This window comes from Arvicanthis niloticus, chromosome 26 (assembly GCF_011762505.2).
Source record: "Arvicanthis niloticus isolate mArvNil1 chromosome 26, mArvNil1.pat.X, whole genome shotgun sequence".
Classification (NCBI taxonomy): Eukaryota; Metazoa; Chordata; class Mammalia; order Rodentia; family Muridae; genus Arvicanthis; species Arvicanthis niloticus.
This window is the reverse complement of record NC_133434.1, coordinates 574,710-595,228: the sequence shown is the minus strand read 5'-3', so window position 1 is coordinate 595,228 and position 20,519 is coordinate 574,710.

The following is a 20,519-nucleotide window of genomic DNA, read 5'->3' as shown; positions in this document are numbered from 1 at the left end:
ATAATACTCTATCTCAAAAAGAAAAGAAAGAAAGGAAGAGAGGGGAAAATAGGAGAGGGAAGAGCAGGGGGAAAGAGCACATATTTCTGAATATCTTATGGTTTATATTGGCATCAGCGAGTTCATGAGAAGAATGGACATAGATGTTCATGCCTTCCTTGTCTTAGGGGCATGTTTTCAGCCAAATCAGCAGCATATAAGGACAGCCGCTGCAATTTGAACATGTTCCCAGAAGCCCATGAAGCAGAAACTTAATCTCCAAATTCGTGTTAATGGTATTTGGAGGTGAGGCCTTTAGGAAGTAATTAAGATTAGGTGAGGTTACAAAGGTGGTGATTCCATAGCAACATTACTGTCTTTCAAATTCTTTTTTATTTTATGTGTGTGGATGCTTTGCCTGTATGTATGTGTGTGCCTGGTGCCAGCAGAGGTTAGAAGAGGGCATCAGATCCCCTGGAACTGGAGTTAAGGACAGTTGTGAGCCATCATCATGTGGTGCTGGGAACCAAGTCCAGGTCTTCCATAAAGTGTTCTTAATGACTTAACCCTCATGCCTGCTCTGTGTATTAGTCTTATTTGGTATACCTGTTTTCTCACCATGTGATTCTCCTGCCATGTTATGAGGTGGCAAGTAGGCTGACACCAACAGCTGACACCATGCTCTTGAACCTGCCTGCTTCCAGATCTGTGAACTAAGTAAACATTCATTCCTTATAAATTACCGTGCCACTGGGACACCAACCCAGCCAAAAAGCTTTCAACCTATAATCTCTGTCTTGCCTGCCTGCAAGATGTGCTTGGGTAAAGGTGGCACAGTACTGGTGGGCATGGCCAACCAATGACAGGTCCAGTTTGAGGCCCATGGCATGAGAGGAAGCTCACACGCCCGGCACTGCCTGGATTGTCAGGAACTAGAGACTGGGAAATCCAGAGACTCAATGTAGAAGCAAAGATGACTGGAAAAAAAAATCAATGAAATGATTACTAATGATATTCTACTATACTTATAGGTCATTGCCTAGCTCAATTGTCATTAGAGAGATGTCATCTAGCAACTGATGGGAACAGGAAGAGAAGTCCACAGCCAAACACTAGGCAAAGCTGGGGAAGCCTGAAGAAGAGCAGGAAGAAGGGTTGTAGGAGCCAGAGGGGTCATGGACATCATGTGAACACAGCTCGCAGAATCAACTAAGCAGGGTTCATAGGGTATTTCAGAGACTGCAGCAACAATCACAGACATTGTTTGGCTCTGTGCTAGGTCTTCTGTATATATGTTATAGTTGTGTAGCTGTGTGTTCTTTGGAACTTCTAATAGTGAAGGGTGGGGGTGTCGCTGACTCTTTCGCCTAATCTTGAGACCCTTTTCCTTTTATTGGGTTGCCTTTTCCGGCCTTGGTTTGTGCCTAGTCTCATTGTAACTTGTTATGCCGTATTTGGTTGCTGTCCCTGGGAGGCCTGCTTTTTTTTTTTTTTTTTTTGGGAAATGGAGGAGGGGTAGATCTGTGAGAGAGGAGAAAGAGAAATGGACTGGTAGAAGTGGAGGGAGAGAAAATTGCAGTCAGGATATAATCTATGAGAGAAGAATTAAAAATAATAAATTATTTTTTAGGATACTTAGTTACAGCAACAACTCTCAGAAAGAAATCAAGGTGTACTAGCTGGTTTGCGTGTCAACTTGTTACATGTTAGAGTCATCAGAGAGAAAGGAGCCTTAGTTGAGGAAATGCCTTTGTGAAATCCAGCTATAAAGTATTTTATCAATTAATAATCAATGGGGAAGGGCCTAGCCTATTTTGGATGGTGCCATCCCTAGGCTGGTGGTCCTGAGTTCTGTAAGAAAGCAGGCTAAAAAAGCCATGAGAAACAAGCAGTAAGTAGTATTCCTTCATGGCCTCTGCATCAGCTCCTGCCTCCAGGTTCCTGCCTAGTTTGAATTCCCATCCTGGCTTCCTTTGGTGATGAATAGCAATGTGGGAGTGTAAACTAAATAAACCCTCTCCTCCCCAAATTGCTTTTTGTTCATGATGTTTTGTTGAAGCAATGGAAACCCTAATTAAGACACAAGGAAAGACTAAAATAGTGTTTCTCAAAGCATCTTCTAGCAAAACAGATGCCCCCAAAATGCTAGTCTAGAAGATTTTTTTAAAGGTCACAATTTAATAAAGATGAAAGCATTGTGTGGCATATACTCTTAGGATATGAATTAACATATTAAAGGCTAAGGATTCCTATAATTAAAAGACTCTAGCACTCTTGGCTTCAAAGAAAAAGGAAAAGACCTGAGCAAAATGTGTGGAGTATTAGGGATCATGGCTGATTTTATCCCCAGATTCTCCAGCTCTGGGAAGTTACTTAGGCCACATAACAACAGCATATGTCTATTTTATGATTGTTTTATGTTCTGTATTTTATTATATATGTATTTATTATATATATAATAATTTTCATTATATATATATAATTATATATAGGCAGTGGGGTCTGGCTAGTACAAGTAGGTCACTAGGTGAGGGCATCTGGAAGTTATACCCACCCCTAATTTGGCCTGTATTCTTTCCTTCCTGTCTGCCATGCTGTAAACATGCCAGTGCTTCATTTCTCTTGCTTCCAGAGAAGGTCAGAGCAGCCCTTGGCATCATGCCTTCCTTACCACACTGAACTAAAACTCTCTCTGAAACTATGGGCCCAGATAAATCTCTCCTCCATTTTGCTACTATGTTGAGAAAATTTGCTATATGTAACTGCTCAGTACCCACCCCAACCCCCTTGTGCTTGCTAGCTGCTCAGTCCAGTGGGCAGTTCCAGGGATTTACTCGACTCTTGGTCACTCTGACATCTTTTAGTCACTTCTGCAGGCTTTTGTCTTTTTTCATTTTGCCAAGAACAAATACAATTCAGTTGTACCACAGCTAAAATAGAGATAGGAGAAAAGAAAAAGATGTTTTAGGTCAATAGTTCTGCAAGTTCTACTCATGTCACACATTCGAGCAGAAGATGGTTGGTACCTTAAAACATGGTCATTGATTATAACCCTCCAAACATCAATTTTTTTACCTCTAGTTGGTCTCACCTCTAGCAAGTGGTCTATTATATATAGAGGAGACATGGCGTTTTGAATTAAAGAGGATTTCCATAGCAAGTAATGTGCTTCCTGGGCTCTGCTGGTGTTTACAGAAACCAATGTGATTAGCATGGCTACGCTGCACACGCTGACAGAGCAGTTCCCGGGATTCCAGGTGAAGAATAATTTCTGATATTTAAACTTTCTAGTTTGAAGGGCAAATGAAGAGGGGAGATTGTGGATAATTATAGATATATTCGTATAGAAATATGACACACTGGGGCAAGCTCTGGAAGGAAAGCCTAATTTGTAAATAGTCTGGCTGTCAGCCTCAATTCTTCCAAAAACTAGGGCTAGACTTGAAGATAACTATTTTGAGAGGGATTTCAGTGAGTAAGAGTTAAGAAGGAGAGATTGAACAAGGAAAGAAAGACAGGATTTACTACAGAGCTTGAACACCTGGGGATGGGGGTGGGGAAGCTGAGGCTCAGTCCTGCAGATGGTGTCTGGGGGATGTTCGAGAATCTCATGCTTCAGTCCACAAGAATGCTATGCTTATCTGTTGGTTGTGAGACCTAAGGGTCACTTAATAGCATCTTAATGTTATCACTGCCAGACTGGCCTATAGGCCAGATGACTAGTAAGCCAGCTGGAAGAGGACAAGCCCCAAGAAAGAGAGTGAGAGATACCAGCTACTGTCAGGCTAAGCCTGCATTCCTCTGGAGACCCTGTCAGCTCTTTTTCCTGTCACATTTAACTGAGGTCTTTATCGGGAACAGCTTCTCAGTTCAAGGGTCAGCTGCTTACTAAACTCCAGGCTTCTGAGGAAAAGTACAAGCTTACGTCAGAGCACAGGAGATGGCCTTAGCCAGTGGTAGGTTTCTCCATTTCCAGTTTTGCTTAGTATGCTTTATGAACGGACATGTCACAAAGACCGCTCATTTGCTTAATTTTGAGGACATGGAAACTGCTCTTGTCCCTATTTAAGGGTTAGTGGCAGAGGCAAATGATGTGGGTCAGGCACCAATGATACTGCTGGAGCGTGGGCTGCTCTGTCAAGGCAAGCGACTTTCTACCAGTGAGGATGTGGGGGACAGGCTCACTTAAACTATCTCTTTCCTCCACCAGCCTGTGTTAGCTATCAGTCCGTGTTAGTTTTCCTTTCAGCTCTTTATTGCTTTCTCTTTACTGTTGAACTCCTGTGCTGAGGGCATAAACTCTTTTGGAGTCAGACTTTATTTAGCAAAAACAATGCCTGGATTATGGTTGGTACACAATAAACACCACTGAATGAAATGAAAGCTCAGGAATGAGATTTCATGGTGTGGGTACAGTGAGATTGTCCTGTTCAAGACCTTTTTTAAATTATTATTAACACTAGGTCTCATATGATCCAATCTGGCCTTAAACATCCCATGTAGCTGACAACGACTTTGAATTTCTGATTCTGCTACTTTCATCGGCTGCTGGAATCAGAGATGTGAGCTGCCATGTCTGGCTCATGCTAGACAAGCACTCTACCAGATCAGTTATAACCCTAGCCCCAAGAACTTTTTAATAATTGTTTTGTTTTCTTGTGTGTGCTTATGTCATGGTATGTCTGTAGAGGGCAGAGGACAACTCTCAGGTTGTCAATCATTTCCTGCCACTTTGTGGGAACTGGAGATTAAGTTCCAGCACGCCAGCATGCCAGCATGCCAGTACCTCTGCTTGCATCTATCCACCTCAGTGACCTTTCTAAGAACTTCTAATAAAGAGATGATGGACTCACATATGGGAGGAGCAGGGATAAATCTCAATTAGAGGCCCATAGAATATAGTCATCACTGGGTAAGATGCACAGAGGGCTGAAAAGGGAGAGGGATGGGGAAGAAATTCATCCACAGTGGTCCCACTTGCCACATGTTTATTGGATATTTCATCTATTCTTTACATGATAAAAAAACAAGGTTGTTGGATATCTATGATAAGTTGTAGAGGAAGCAGCAAAGACACTAGAGAAATTGACAGTCTGGAGGAAGCCTCTCTGTGTTACTGCTAAGACCAGGCCTTCTTGCCAAAGCACTGAAACTCCCATGTGAGTGATTTGGAGGATATGTTGGGGGAAAGATTGCCAATAGATTTCACATCATCGAAACCTAGACAGAATTTGATGGTGTTGCCAGGCTTCAGAGTACACGAGGGCAGCCAAACGCTGTCTGCTGACAAATGGACGACAACTTTGATCAAGATGCAACAAAGCACACTGATAGTCATGTAAGAATTAGCCCTCTATGGGTGAGTTCCTGCAAGTGGTGAATTATTCTGGGCGCACGATGACAGAACTATAGCTGTTTGTTTGATGGATCACTGTTTTCTCCATCAGAGGTTGACTTTCGGAGAGCTAGGAGATGTCAAGAGTACCAGGAGGAGTGAGCGTGACCTCTGTTTCTCCTGGTCTCACGGCCCTGTTTGTTCACCCTGTTGGCTCATACTTCATTATCCATAACCGCTGAGCCAGTCTCTCCAGCCTTACTGTGTATCCTTACCTGCAGGGCAGCGAGTGGCTTGGGGGTAGACATTTGAATCAGAAGTCATGCTGAAGCCCCGCCTCTGGCTCCTTCCTCCTCTTTTTCTGTGTTGGATTCAGGGGCCCCACATTCCAGGCTGGTATTTCTGGCTTTCCTGAAACTCCCTGGGCTGCTGTAATAAATCACATCACTATTACGTAAGCGATGTATAAGTCCAGCCAGGAACACACAGCCCAGGGAAGAAGGGTGCTCAATGGTTTGAATTTTTTTCTTTTCTTTTGGAAGAAAAACTTGTTGCTCTTATATTTGCTGGGGCAGAAATAAAGTCCACTTGGTGTGGAGATAGGGGGACAGTTCTTGATCAACATGAGGAGTATTGTTCTGTATATAGCAATTACAGACGTGCCACTGTGGGAAAGCACAGTGTGGCTTGCTGGGGGGCTAGATAAGCAAGATGGATTAGACCATCTTTCCTCTGTTGGCTCCATGGTACTTTAGCCATGTCTGGCTCAGCTGAGTGTTGAGACCTCAGTGGATTGAAAGGTACATATAGGCCTTACCTGAACTAGGGGTCAGTCTGAATAGACAGAGATTTTCCACCTAGTGGAAGTTACTGGACAGATTATGAACTCAGTATCATTTGTGAAATCTTCATCTCCTAGTCATCCAGACTGCAAAAACTACTAACTTCCTCCCTTTCCTTTTGTGCTAGTGTCTTAGTTAGGCTTTCTATCACTGTGACAAAACACCAAGAACAAGCAACTTGGAAAGGAAATAGTTTATTCTGCTTACACTTCCACAGCAGTGTTTGTCATTGAATGGAGTAAGGGAGGAACTCAAACAGGGCAGGAACCTGGAGGCAGAAGGTGATGCAGAGGCCATGGAGGAGTGCTGCTTGCTGACTTGCTCCTGGTAGTTTGCTCACCCTGCTTTCTTATAGAACCCAGGGCCACCAGCACAGGGATGGAACTACCCACTATAGTGTGACCCCTCTCCCATCAATCACTAATTGAGAAAATGCTTTACAGACTTTGTAAAGCTACATCTTGATCTTATGCAGACATTTTCTTAATTAAGGTTCCCTCCTCTCAGACGATGCTGGTGTGTCAAGTTGACATAAAATCTAGGCAGCATAGGTGGTTTGACTGAGAATGTCTCCCATAGGATCATGTATTTAAGCACTTGGTCCTTGGTTGTTGGTAGTTGGAAGATTTAGGAGGTGTGGCCTTGGAGGGAATATGTCACTGGAAGTAGGACTGGATTGTTTAAAGACTCATGTTCCCTTTCCAGTTGCTCTCCTTGATGCTCACATTCTGAGATGTGAGCCTTCACCTTCCTGCTCCTCTAGCCATATTTACTGCTCAGTGCCATTTCCTTCCACCATTACGGACGCTATCCCTCTGGAATCATAAGCCTAAATAAACTTTTTTTATAAGTTGTTTTGGTCTTGATGGTTTATCACAGCAACAGAAAAGTAACTAGTACACCATTATTCCCTTGGCAAAGGAGTCACCAAATCAAACATTAAAACAACCTTTCTCTGCATAGCATAGTGATCCAAGCCTCTAGTTCCCAGCACTGAGAATGTAGAGGCTGGAGGATTCCTGCCTTAAGGCCAACAGGACTTGGTCTCAGAAAGCCGCGGGCTAGAGGGATGCAGCTTAGTAGCAGAGGATTGACCTACCATACACAGGGCCCTGGGTTCCATCCCCAGCACCACAAAACAATCAACCAATTAATGAATACTTCTTATTCATCATTTTTCCTGCCATTTCTTCAAGCCTTGTCTCTATTTGGGAACAGTGTGTGTGTGTGTGTGTGTGTGTGTGTGTGTGTGTGTGTGTGTTGGGAATGAGTGGGTTGCCCTGCAAAGACATTCTAGATGCTATTTGGTTATATCCTGTGACACAGGCAAGCTAATATTTCTGTACCCCATGTTACAGTTTTAAAATGGGTTGATGAGACTTTTTACACTGTAGGCTGTTGTGAAAAACTTAGCAAATGACATAAAAACACTGGTGACTAACGAGGGCAATAGCATTAAGAAAAAGGGGATGAGTAGTTGAAAAAGCCTGTAAAGATACACAACAAACTGTTAATGGCTTTTAAACATTAGAGCAGTAGGGTTTATGAGCTTTAAAAAAATAAACTTCTCCCTTTGTGCTTTTCTTTATGTTTAAAATTTTCACAATGAGCATACATCATTTTTATAACCCCAAATTACAAATGTGAATTAAAATTCCACCAAACATTTAAGGACCAGCTGAAATGATACTTTTATTAAAACTTTCCAGCCCTCCCATTGGCAGGGATCCCTCTCTGAGAAAGTTATTGAATCATGCTGAGACCTAGCTTGGTTCCCTATTCAAGGATAATAACACTTGAATAAAAATATGCACCTCATTATACATGCATATCAAATAGAAAGAAAACCTTGTACTTAATAATGACCCAGTTTATCATTTCTGGAATTTGTATTAATGCAAAAGTAATAGCCAACATTCAAATGAACTTCAAATTTTGCATTTTGATTTTTTTCCCTCTAGGTTAGCAATACACTGAAGGACACAACCTCATTAGATTCTGGACAGGGGCAAGACGCCATAGCTTTTAACCAGTTTCAAGACCAAAAGGGTAAAAAACAGGTATTCTGGTATATTGTGTTGCCAACTGGTTTGGAATGTTATATTTTGTGTTTTCTTTCCTCCCCCTTTTACTCCTCCTTCTCTTCTTCCTCTCTCCTTCCTTCCTTCCCTCCCTTTCTCCTTTCCTCCTCTTCCTCCTCTTGCTCCTTCTCCTCCTCCTTTTCTTCCTCCTCTTCCTTTTCCTCCTCCTCTTCTTCTTCCTCCTCCTTCTTCTCCTCCTCCTTCTCCTTTCTTCTGAGTTTTGGGACAAGATCTTACTGTATACTTCAGGCTGTCCTCAGACTCACTGTCCCAGTTTGCCTCCTGTTGCTGTGATAAAATGTCATAACCAAAAGCAACTTGGGAGGAAAGGTTTATTTCATCCTATACTTTACAATGACAGCCTATTACAGAGGAAAGTCAAGGCAGGAAGTGAAGATAGGAACCTGGAGGTAGGAACTTAAGCAGAGACACTGTTTACTGAATTGCTTCCTTTAGCTTTATTAGATAAATAATATACTATATAATATAACACAAATAAAATATAATAAAATAATATAGTATAAAGCCAGTTAGTTTTTTAACATATATCTGGATCCATCTGCCCAGGGATAGCACTGACCGCAGTGGGCTCGACCCTCTTATATCAGTCAGTAATCAAGACAGTGCCCCACAGACACATCCAAGCACCAATGTGGTGGAGGCAGTTCCCTAACTGAGACTCCATCTTTCCAGGTTATGTCTAGGTTTGTGTCAAGCTGACAAAAAGTAACTACCATATTCATTATGTAGCTCAAGCTGGTCTTGAACTTATAGCATTGCTGCTCCTGCCTCAGCATCTCGAATGCTGGGATTACATGCAAGCAGCTCCATGATTTTATTCTACCACTTCTACAAAATGCCTCTGTGTGTACATAACAGATTCAACACCTTATTACAAAATAAATTTTGTCTTTTATGGAGTTGGCCCAGACATGTAGTTGATGGTTGGTTAGGCTAATATTATATTCCATAGGTTAGATGAACTAAGTGCATGAACTAAGTGAATTTTGACTTAATATTTCAAGTTATGATGGGTTTGTTTGGATATTATTTCATTGTACATCTGGGAACATCCTTATGTATTATATGGTTTATGTGTATGTATATATACAGTTGTTATTTGCATCATAATGTTCACTTTACCATTTATGCACTTTATGATATTAGCCATCTATAGTTATCTGTGATATATCATCTATCTGTCTGCCTATCTGTCTATTCTTCCATCTTTTATGCTGGACCTGACTATATAGTTGTTCCATAAGCCTTTGTTGACTGGATATAGCTGAGATCAGGATCTAGGGGCTTTGTGAAGGAGACAGGCAATCAAACAAGCTTACCCATGACTGTGTTCCCATCCTCATTGAGGACATTGCTCCTTAGAATCAAATGGGGTTTGAAACACAGAGAGCCTCCAGGCTAGTCTCTCCATCCTCAGGATCTGCCTCAAAGAGGTAAGTATATGGAAGGGAAATTGAAAGAATATTTTACATGCAAGTCCTACAGAACTTGGGGAGCAGGTACTGCCTGACTGTGGTAGTAGCAGATAGGGAGGTCCTTCTGATGCTGGGGGTGCTGAATTGCTAGAGTCTGCCCCAAGTTGATGGCACTTCCTTCTCTGAAGCCTCCTTGAACAGAGCCAAGCCACCTTCACTGGGCTTTAGGAAAGAAAATGGCAGCTGAGAGAAGTGAGGATGATGAGCATAGGAGCCTCCCTTGAGCCTCCATCATCAATGGTGGACATTGCGCAGCAAAACTGGCGGTTCTGGATAGAAGTGGGTTGAGCTTCTGTTATGTTGGTCTTCCTGTCACTCTAGTCTCTTCTTTTAGCTAACAAAGATAAAGAAACACCACACACACACACACACACACACACACACACACACACAGAGAGAGAGAGAGAGAGAGAGAGAGAGAGAGAGAGAGAGAAACATGTATATGTGTATATGTATGTGTGTATATATGTATATGTATGTGCGTACATATGCATATGTGTATACATATACATACATGGTGCTTGTCTAGTGGAGAAACAGAAGAAATGCCAAACCAATTAGGGACAAGGACTTCTTCATCCCCTAGCAAAACCACTCAGTATAATATAGCATCAGATATGGAGGCCCTTCTAGCACAGGGTGTGCTGAATTGCTGATATTCAAGTCACCACGAAGTCTTATGTCTTCACAAACAGAATTACCTTACTTCATTGGCACCACTATTTTAGGAAAACATTTTTTTTTCTGACACAATAGTAGGGGAAAGTACAGATCTACAAATAACCAGGAGCCTTTCAAAGAGCCACCTCCTGGTGGGCCTGGCTATCTTGCAATGGATTACCTAAGAAACAAGAAGCAAGAAGTGGATCCCTGTATGCTCATATTGTACCATACTGGGTCAGGCAGCTCAAGAAAATCCAGTGAGACAGAGCCTCAGAGCACAGACCAGGCAGTGGCTCCCAGGGCTGAAGTCCTCATGGTATTTGAGAAGGCTGAGCTGGGCGGAGCTGGAACTTGGCTGTTTTTGCCTTTTCCACAACTTCCTTTGTAAATCGTCTTCTGTCTGCTCCCTGGGATCTTTATCTCAGGGGGCAAATAGTGAACATGGGAGATCCAATCCTGTTTCTGTGTATATATTTGCATATGTAGATAGATAAGGAGCCAGTTAAAAACATCTGCTTTTTGTATGTCAAAATGCCCATGAAACGCTTGGTAACTGAAGGTTTAAAGATAGCTGTGAGGGAAGTATTAAAAATGACACAGGGAATAACACTTTTTTGAACACTCAGAAGGTTTCAGCATTATTTTACACATTTTGTGTCTGTGACACCCTGGTGAAGCAGGAAGAACGTTCATCATCCAGAGGAGACCGTAGACTGGGAGAATGTCTGAATCTGTGTGAGTTGTTCTACCAAAGCTTGGTAAACAGGCTGGCTCACAAACAACAGATATTTACAGCTCATCATTTGGCAGGATGAAAGCCAAGGCCTAGGCAATGTGCTGCGTGTCTGGTGAGTACTTTCTTCCTGGTCCACAGATGACACATTCTGTCTGCATCCTCAAGTGGGGCCAGGCAGCTCTCACTCAGGGGCATCTTTTTCCTGTTCATGAGGGCTCCACAGTCTGACCCAGTCATCTTCCCCAAAGTCTCCACATGGATTAGGGGATGACATGACTTTTCAATGAACACTGACCCTTAGAACACTGTGTAGTACAGAGTGCTTCGCAAGGTTGTTAAAGCAACATGAGTCAGATCTCCAAGCTCAAAATCCTTTGCTGTTGCTACTGCATAGCAATGAAATAGTTTTCACCTTACATCTCACATCATATAAGTTCTGTAAAATATTTTGTATCTTAGAAACACTGCATATCTTAGACCTCCCTACTCTGTCAAAAAAAAAAAAAATCAGGAGTGTTAGCTCTAATAACACTGAGTGCTTTCCTCAGAATTGGCATTCATACAATCCATAACTCCTGAAACTACTTGAATTGCAACCATTGGATCTAGGTATGCTTTCTTTTGGAGCAGTTTTTTTTTTTTTTTTTTTTTTTTTAAAGAGCCAGAGAGCACGTATTTCAGACCCTGTAGACCAAGTCTACCTTTGCAGTGTAATTGCTGCCACAGGTGATGCACAGACAATAAACTTGGCTGTGTCTCAGTGGAACTGTTTACCAAAGTATGTGGCTTTAGGGTTTGACCCCTGGCTGCATTTTTCCTGTTACTTCTGATAATTAGCAGTTAACTTCGGAGAACAGGGGGATATGGACAATTCCTGCTTGTTTCTTTAATGTCCAATATTGCATAAGTTACAGGGCAGCTCATTTTTGTATGTAGTGAATGATGAACTCTGGACAGAGCCGGGAAGGCATTCCTAATGGAGCAAACAGCTCACACATGGGGTTTCAACACAAGGCAAATTTATGATTTAAGATGGGAAGGTAGCTTTAGATGCTGTTTTCTGCCCTGGCAGATTCTTCCCTTTCACCAGTTTGGCTCTCCTTCTTGGATCCATGGAGATGGAGAAAGACAACTCCCAAGGGAAGAATGAAGGAGAGAGGTGAGCATTGAGCAATGCAGAGTCAATTACTCTTCTGCCAGGACTTCTGCAAGTGTTGGGCCCTTAGTCCTCACACCTGTGGGCATCATGGCCCACATCTGCCTAAAAGCCTTTGGCACAGGGGCTGGATCCTGGATCTGCTCCCATGGCTATGTTTCTGGGGTCACTGGAGGCCGAGTTTCCACATTCTTGCCCACAGCCAGCTACGGGCTGGGCATCTGATGAGCATTTGATCTCTGTGCCTGGCTGAGCATCACTGGCCATGGTGCCTTCAACTTTCCAGCTCTCGTATTGGTTCATGAGGGATGCTGTTTTCACCATTGCAGTGATGAGCCTCCTAGAGGCTCAGCACCAAACCCAGTCACCTGCCTGCTGTCAGGCAGCTGTCATCACCCCTACCTCCCACCCTAGGCCTTCTCTTCCCAGCCTGTTGTCAGGAGGCTGGCCAGCTCTTTGGGAAGGTGAGAGAGGAAATTGGGAGGCTGGGGGTTGAGGGGGGCTGGAGAGAATCATCACTGCCTCTCTTACTCTGCATCTAATGGAAATAACACTCCTCTGGCACAGGAAAGCTGGTTGCAGCCCAGGCTCAGCTGCACATTCTCATGTGGTACTGCGCAAGCGTCATTTCCCTCCCCACCCCTCCGGCCCCATCCCCTGTCAAAATACTTATAGTGGCTTCTCTCACCTGTGTAAGGGACAGATGTTCTTGCTGACCTTACTACCTCATGGTCTAATTATTAAGGGCACTTGAGCCATTAAGTGCCACTTGAGAGCAACCTCTTTCTCTCCTCCAAGACTCAGAGCAGAGCCCAGGGCTTGTCTGCGTGTGTAGCTCTGAATTCCAGGGCTTCTGAAAATACAGACTTCTGGGGCCACCCTTGGAGTTTCTAATTTGGTCATCTGGGGCGGGGCTGGAGTGGTTGTACTAAAAATATTAGTCTGTATTAAATAAACCTCTAAAAGAAATTCTGTTGTGTGATTGCACTGTAGGGTGACTACAGAGAAACAATAATGTATTGTGTATTTCAGATTTAGAAGAAAGGGTTTTGAATGTTTTTACTGTAGACAAATGATACATTTTTGAGGAGATAAATACATTTCCCTTGATTTGAACATTACATGGTATATATATGTGACCTGAGTTTGATCCCTGGAACCTACATAGTAGAAGAAGAGAACCAGCTTCTGTAAGTTGTCTTTTGAACTTCCTACACATGTTGTGATGTGCGTTCATGTATATGAGCAAAAAAAGGTAAAAAAATTAAAAGTTAAAGACATTTGATTTTACTGAGGTATAATTGATATTTAGAAATGTTCTGAAGTTATTTATTGTGATGATTTGGGCCTATGCACATAGATGTGACATTACCACAGTCAAGGTGCTAACAGAAGCATGTACGTAGGAATGATTACGTAGCCCAATCTGCCAATCTTGAGAGGTACCAGAGTGAGCAGTGCTGTGCTATCTGTGGGCATGGTGCTAAATAGTGGACCTTTAGTAATTTTTTTGAGTTTCACAACAGGAAGTGTAAGGCCACCGAACACCAAAGTCACATTTCTCCATTCCCAGCCCCTGTCAATCACTATTCTCTCCGTTTCTCTGACTTTGGCCACCTCAGAGACCTCTGATAAGTAGAACCACATAGCATTTGCTTCTTTGGCTTATTTCACTCAACATGGTGTCCCTGGATGGATCCAGGGTGTTCTGAACCTTAGGCTTTGGCTCTTTTTAGTAATATCTTTCCAGTAATATCTTACTGTTTGCATAGTCCAAATTTTCTTTTAAAACCCACAAAAGCACTGCTGTTCTTTCTCCTCAGACATCCAGCAGGGACAACCCAGTGCACTCTTTTGCTATTGATTTGAGATAGAGTCTTATTATGCAGTCCAAGCTATTCTCAAACTCACAATCCTCCTGCCTTTGGGCCCCAAGGATGGAGCTCACTAGTGTATCCCACCATGGAGATGGTCATCAGAGGCTGCCTGGAGTAATGCTTTGGGCAGGATGCTAACACTGCTTCATTCTCATGTGCTATTTCCAGTTCTAAGGCACATACGTGTGGGCAGGTGTGGCTGAGGTGTGCATAGCACATGCTTGCCACTCTTACTTCATTATGTGCTGTTTCTGACATATGCTGAATTTATCTTTACAGTGACATTGTGGACGTCTATATAAAAAAGTTTTTTAATAAGCATATGTTAAGTCATAAAATCAGGGGTTACATTCAGACATTTTCCACACATACTTGTGTAGTATTTTTGTAATGGTGTTAGTTACTCATCTTATTGTCGGTGATAAAATACCTAATTAAAGCAGCTTAAGGGAGAGTTAATTTTGGCTCATGCTCTTGTTGGGAAGACATGGCATTAGAACTTGAGGTAGCTGGTCAAATTGTGTCTGTAGTCAGGAAACAGAGAGAAATAAATCCCAGAGCTCAGCTTGCTTTGTCCTTTTATTCAGTTCAAGACCCTGTCCACAGAATGGTGCTGCACACATTGAGGGTGTGTTGTCACACCTCAATTAACCTAACCTTACCTATATAATCCCTTTCAGGCATGCAGTTTTGTTGTTTAGATGATTCTAGGACCTGCCAAACTGATAATATGGCTTATTTCACAATCATATTCACCCACATATCATCCTCTGTGCTAGATAGTTTGTGTCAACTTGACTTAAGCTGGAGACATCTGAGAAGAGGAGACCTCAATTAAGAAATACCTCTATAAGATCAGGTTGTAGGCAGGCTTATAACTGAGATAAGATGGTACCAGGAGTGGGGGCTTCTTGTGACAGATCTGAACATGTTGTTTTGGGGAGGGTTGTGGAAGGACTTTGGAACTTGGTGCGAGCAAAGCCATTGAGTATGTAATGTTTGGAAGATAAAAACGTTGAGAACAGTGTAGAGGACAGAGGCCTGGTGTGTGAAGTTTCAGAGTGAAGCAGACTTTACCTGGCCTTTTGGGGGGTGGTGGTGAAGAATCTTTGTTTTTGGTTAGCTGGGGCTGTGATTACCAAGATATCAGAAATTCTAAAGTGGAACCTTTGCTTTGTTGGGATACTTGATGCTGGTCAGCCGAAGCTGAGAAATCAGCAGTGATTAAGAAGAAAACAGCATCATTGAGATGAAATGTTCTGCAAAGTGTTTAGAGTCAGCACACAGAAGCTGTGTTTAAGACATGCCCAAGGCTGTACCTTGTGCAGGCATCTGAACTTGGTAGTGTAAGAGTCATCCACATGGCACTGGCTTTGAAGGTGTGGAGGGATAATAGAGAGTGCCTGCTGCTTGGCACTGTGTGGCAGGGATGGAGTCCTTGAAAAGAACCTGTGAGAGGTTACTGGGGAAAGTGCAGCCCAGTTGAAGTACAAGACCCCAGCACTTTGGAGATACTAGTACCATGGGATGACCACCAAGAACAGTAGCAGTACTGAAGTGGAGCCAGTGGGGACCTAGAACACAAGCTATGTGTGCTGCAGAGAGTGGGGCTGGAGAAGTGACCCAAGTCCCTTAGAGGAGCACAGAAGATTGTGAGTGAATTCCAGACATTAAATAGTGAGTGATTTATACTGTTAGAGTTTGACTTTGTTCATGACTGTGCCCTGGTTCTTCCCTCTTGAAGTAAGAAAGTATTTAATCTATTTTTTGATTTTTGTGGGAGCCCACAGTTGAGAGACTTTGATTTTTTTTTTTTTTAAGAAATTGGCTATTTTAAAGAGACTGAACTTTTAATGTGTCTGAATTTGTAAAGACTATGGAATTTTAAAAGTTATTTATATTTTAAATGTGAGCTATTATGGATGCATGATAAAAGGAAAGGTTGTGGTTTAAAGGTGATTGTGCGTCAAGTTGACAAAGGGTCAGTTGTGCTTGGTAGTTTTATGTCAATTTGACACAAGCTGGAATCATCTAAGAGGAAGGAATCTCAATTAAGAAAACACCTCCATAAGATAGGGTTGTAGGTAAGCCTGTAGGATATTTTCTTAATGAGTGATTTGTGGGGAAGCACCCAGCACATTGTGGGTGATCACATCCCTGGGCTGGTGGTCCTGGGTTCTATAAGAAAGCAGGCTGAGCTCCCATGAGGGTCAAGCTAGTAAGCAGCACTCCTCCATGGCCTCTGCATCAGCTCCTGCCTCCAGGTTCCTGCCCTATTTGAGTTCCTGTCCTGACTTCTTAATTAACAGTGTAAGTCAAATAGACCCTGCCCTCCCCAACCTGCTTTTTCTTCCATGGTGTTTCACTACAGCAGTAGAAACCCTGATCAAGACAATCTCTTTTACTCACTTCTGCTTTTTGCTGAGCCCCCCTTTTCTTTGCAACTAGCTTCACTTCTACTTCTATGTCTTTTCTTTTTTTCTTTCTTCATTCGATGACTCAGTAAGTTTTATTAGGGTTGCTATGGAAGCATTGGCAAGGCATTATTTGTAGAGACATGGGTGATGTACCAGTGTCTAAGCCACTGAAGAAAATCTCTCGCCTTCCATAAGCAATCATTAACTGCTTATCAATCATTCTTGATGACAGAATCAATACTTTTTACTGCTTTATCTTCTAATGACACTTGACCTTGAACAATTGACTGAGCCCCTACCTGCCCAGAGCTCACAATTAGCACAATGATAATCAGTTTTTTCTCAATAATAATAGTTTTCAAATACCAGAAGAACATTGCCTCAAGGTATTTATTGGTTAAAATGTAATAAACATAGACATGGTGCAGTTTAAAATTTAATCTGCATTACTAAATTTTATCAATCATTTTCTTAAGCCTAGGCCACTCAAAGTAATGAACTAGGCATCAACTTGTATTGTTTGCCAGTTTCTCTTGTGTAGACATCTCTGCTGGGCTGATTATCAAGCCATTCAATAGAGAGCTGAAAAGAGATGCACAGTGGCTCACTTCTATGTACTGTTTCCACCATGGAAGGGGTACAAATGATGTCAAAGTGCAACTCATTGTAACCTAGTTACAAAGTGCTAGGTTTTAAATATATGCTACCTTTGTTTTCAATATGTCAAGAGTCACATCCCAATGAAGCCTGTATTAGCAGAAAAATATCATTAGGACTGAAGTATAATATATTAAGTGTCCTTAAACTGTCAAACCATAACAACGTAGCCTAGCCTACCTTAAATGTGCCCAGAAAACTTCCATTAACCACATGAACAAAGTATCTAATACAAAGCTTCTTTTATAACACTTGCAACTTTATTAAGCATTATATCAAAAGCCAAAAAAGAAAAAAAAAAAGAAAAGAATGGTTGTCTGGATATGATTTCATATGTCATTGTGAAGTAAAAATATTTTTAGTTAGGACATAATTAATTTATTAATGGAGATTGTGTTTTTAACACATGACTTTCATAATTAATGAGCTTTCAGCAAGTACCTCTCATGAGCTCTCTGCAGTAGATTGCAAGAATCAGAATAGTCCAATAAAGGTAGCACTTAAAAATTGTATAGATGTATTTGTATATGTAAATGTATATAAATATAAAGGTATATGTAAATATATGTAAATGTGTATATGTATGCATATGTATATGTATGCATGTGATTAAGTATGCATCTGCAGGAGTACAGAAACATGTACCTACAGGCTCCTAGAGAAATGGAGTGCAAACTGAGGCACCCCAAGCTAATTTTTCCACTAGGAAAAAAGAAAGAGGAACAAAGGACCTTGGGTTGGCAGTGGGCAAGCATTGCTGCAGTATTTTGTATGCACTTCTTCGGAGGTGAAAGGGAGAAACTTTGAATAGAACCAGATGTGTTTTATCTGTTCCAGAGTAATGACTGGCTTCTCGGGGTTAGTCAGGGCCATGGGTGAAGGAGAGAATGCCAGGCTTCCTGTGCACTGGATGTTCCGATGCTCTGTTATCTGTGTTGACCAGAAGTTGGCCTGGGGTTATCTGTCTGCTTTTAGCAGAGTATCACTGAGAACCTACAGTATGTTTGTAGACCATGCGATATGGAGACAGTCTCCTACATATGCTGGTCATAATACCAGATGTTTCCACATCACCTTTCAACTACTCTCTATAGTAGATTAGTGGTCCTTAGTTCTTTGGTCTGAAGTTCCATGAGTCAGCATGGGGCAGAGATGGATGCCATGCCAATCTCCTCTATGCTGTGAATGCCTGGCATATCTGGCATTGGCTGAGCATGAATCACATATGCAATCACAATTAGCTGTACCTGGGTGGGGTGGTGTCTTGTTCCCAGCCTATCCCTGGTGGCTTCTGGCAAAAGTTGAAAGTATGTAATTGCATGTCCATTCCTCACCACCTTCAGAGTGGGCATTTAAGAAATGCTTTCAGCATCACAGAGCAGTTATATACTTTTTCTGAGTTTTCATACATTAACATTTACAGTTGGGGCTGTGCAAATTACAAGCTGGTTATCATCTCATTATGTGGTACACCTTTCCTTTGTCTAGACCTGATGCTGCTGAACCTGTGAGTGAGCCTGGTATGGATGATGGAAAGAGAACTGCATTGTGGGTGTTTGCTTCACTGTGGCATTAAAAGAGAAGCTGCAGGTTGGATCAGGCTCCACCCCTGTGGCAAATGGATGATTCTGCTCTGTCTACTTGAAAATTTCCCATTAAGATTTCATTCCTTTTTATTTCTTTCTTTTTAAAGTTTTTCATTTATTTACCTTCCAGCCATTGCCCTCCTTTGGGCCTCCCTCCCACAATTCCTCATCCTATTCCTCCTCCCCCTTGCCTCTGAGAGGGTGCTCTCTTCCTAGCAGTCCTCCCCCTTCCCTGAGGCCTCAAGTCTCTCAAGGATTAGGTGCATCTTCACCCACTGAGGCCAGACCAGGCAGACCTCTGCTATATATGTGCTGGGGGTGGGGAGGGCTTAGACCAGCCCATGTACACTGCCTGGTTAGTGGCTCAGTCTCTGGAAGGTCCCTGGGGTCTGGGTTAGTTGAGACTGCTGGTTCACTTCTTTTTCTAAACAGAGGACTTCTCTTACTTAAAGGAATTCTTTAAAGTTGCATCGAAGGTTCAATATACCAATCTTCTGTGTTGGGTAAATACTTGGGACATTTATAGGAATTTCTCTTAATAAACCTTTGTATTGATTTTTTTTGTGAGTTTTATGTCATGTATCCCTGTCCCTTTCATCTCCCTGTCCCATGTCCCCCTTCTGTCTCCCGACCTCCCCACAAAAAGAGAACTAAAAGAAACAAAAGCATAGAAAACATCTCATTGTGGAAGCTGTACTGTGTCACAGTGTGTCACAGTATACCCTTTTGCCCAGACAGCTTTACTTGGAAATGCTCATTGCAGTGAGTCACTGGTCTGGTTTGAGGACTCTGGCTTGTGCTCCACCATCAATATTGGATCTTCACCAGGAGTCCTCTCGGTTATTTTGTTGTTGCCCAGTGTCATGGAGATCCTACAGCTTTGGGTCTGCAGGACTGGCCTTTTCACACACTCTAGCAGTCCATAGATAAGGTAGATTTTGGGGAGGGCCAAAGTCCTGGATCTGGGCCCGGGCAGTAGCTAGGTGGTCAGTTTACCAGCTCTCCACCACTACTCCAGCTAGCTCATCCGATGCTGCAGTTGGCAGGAGGCAGGGTCAGCTCTCCTGTTCTCATGCCCTTGGGTCTGGCTCATCTGCATCCTTGCAATCAGAGCCAGCTCTACCATGCTGCCCAGTCAGGGTGTGGGTCCCACTTCTCTAAGTGCTGCAGCAGGTGAGGGGCAGGGATAACTCTCCTGCTCTCATGACCTTGAGGTTAGCTCGCCTGACTACCACACATGGCAATGGGTAAAGGAGGGAATCACCTATGTATCCATGCCACCTTCAGCAGATGATTGGTGGGGCCAGCTCTCTCTCTCTCTCTCTCTCTCTCTCTCTCTCTCTCTCTCTCACACACACACACACACACACACACACACACACACACACACCCCTGTCATCAGGGCCAGCTCTACTGTGCTGCCCAGGCTAGGTACAGACCCACACTCCCAATTCCTGCAGCAGTTGAGGGTCAGAGACACCTCTGCATAACCTTGGACATTTATGTGGTCTGAGCTGGCTACCCAGACTGGGGATATTTGCATGGTCTTTAGTGGTGATTTGAGCCAGGGACAGCAACATAGGTCCCCGCTGCTGCATGGTCACAGACCCTGACATGGTTCTCAGCAGCCTGAGCTGGGACTTCACCATAGCCTCAGGTGGTAGGGCTGGCCACTTACATATCTCTCTCTACCC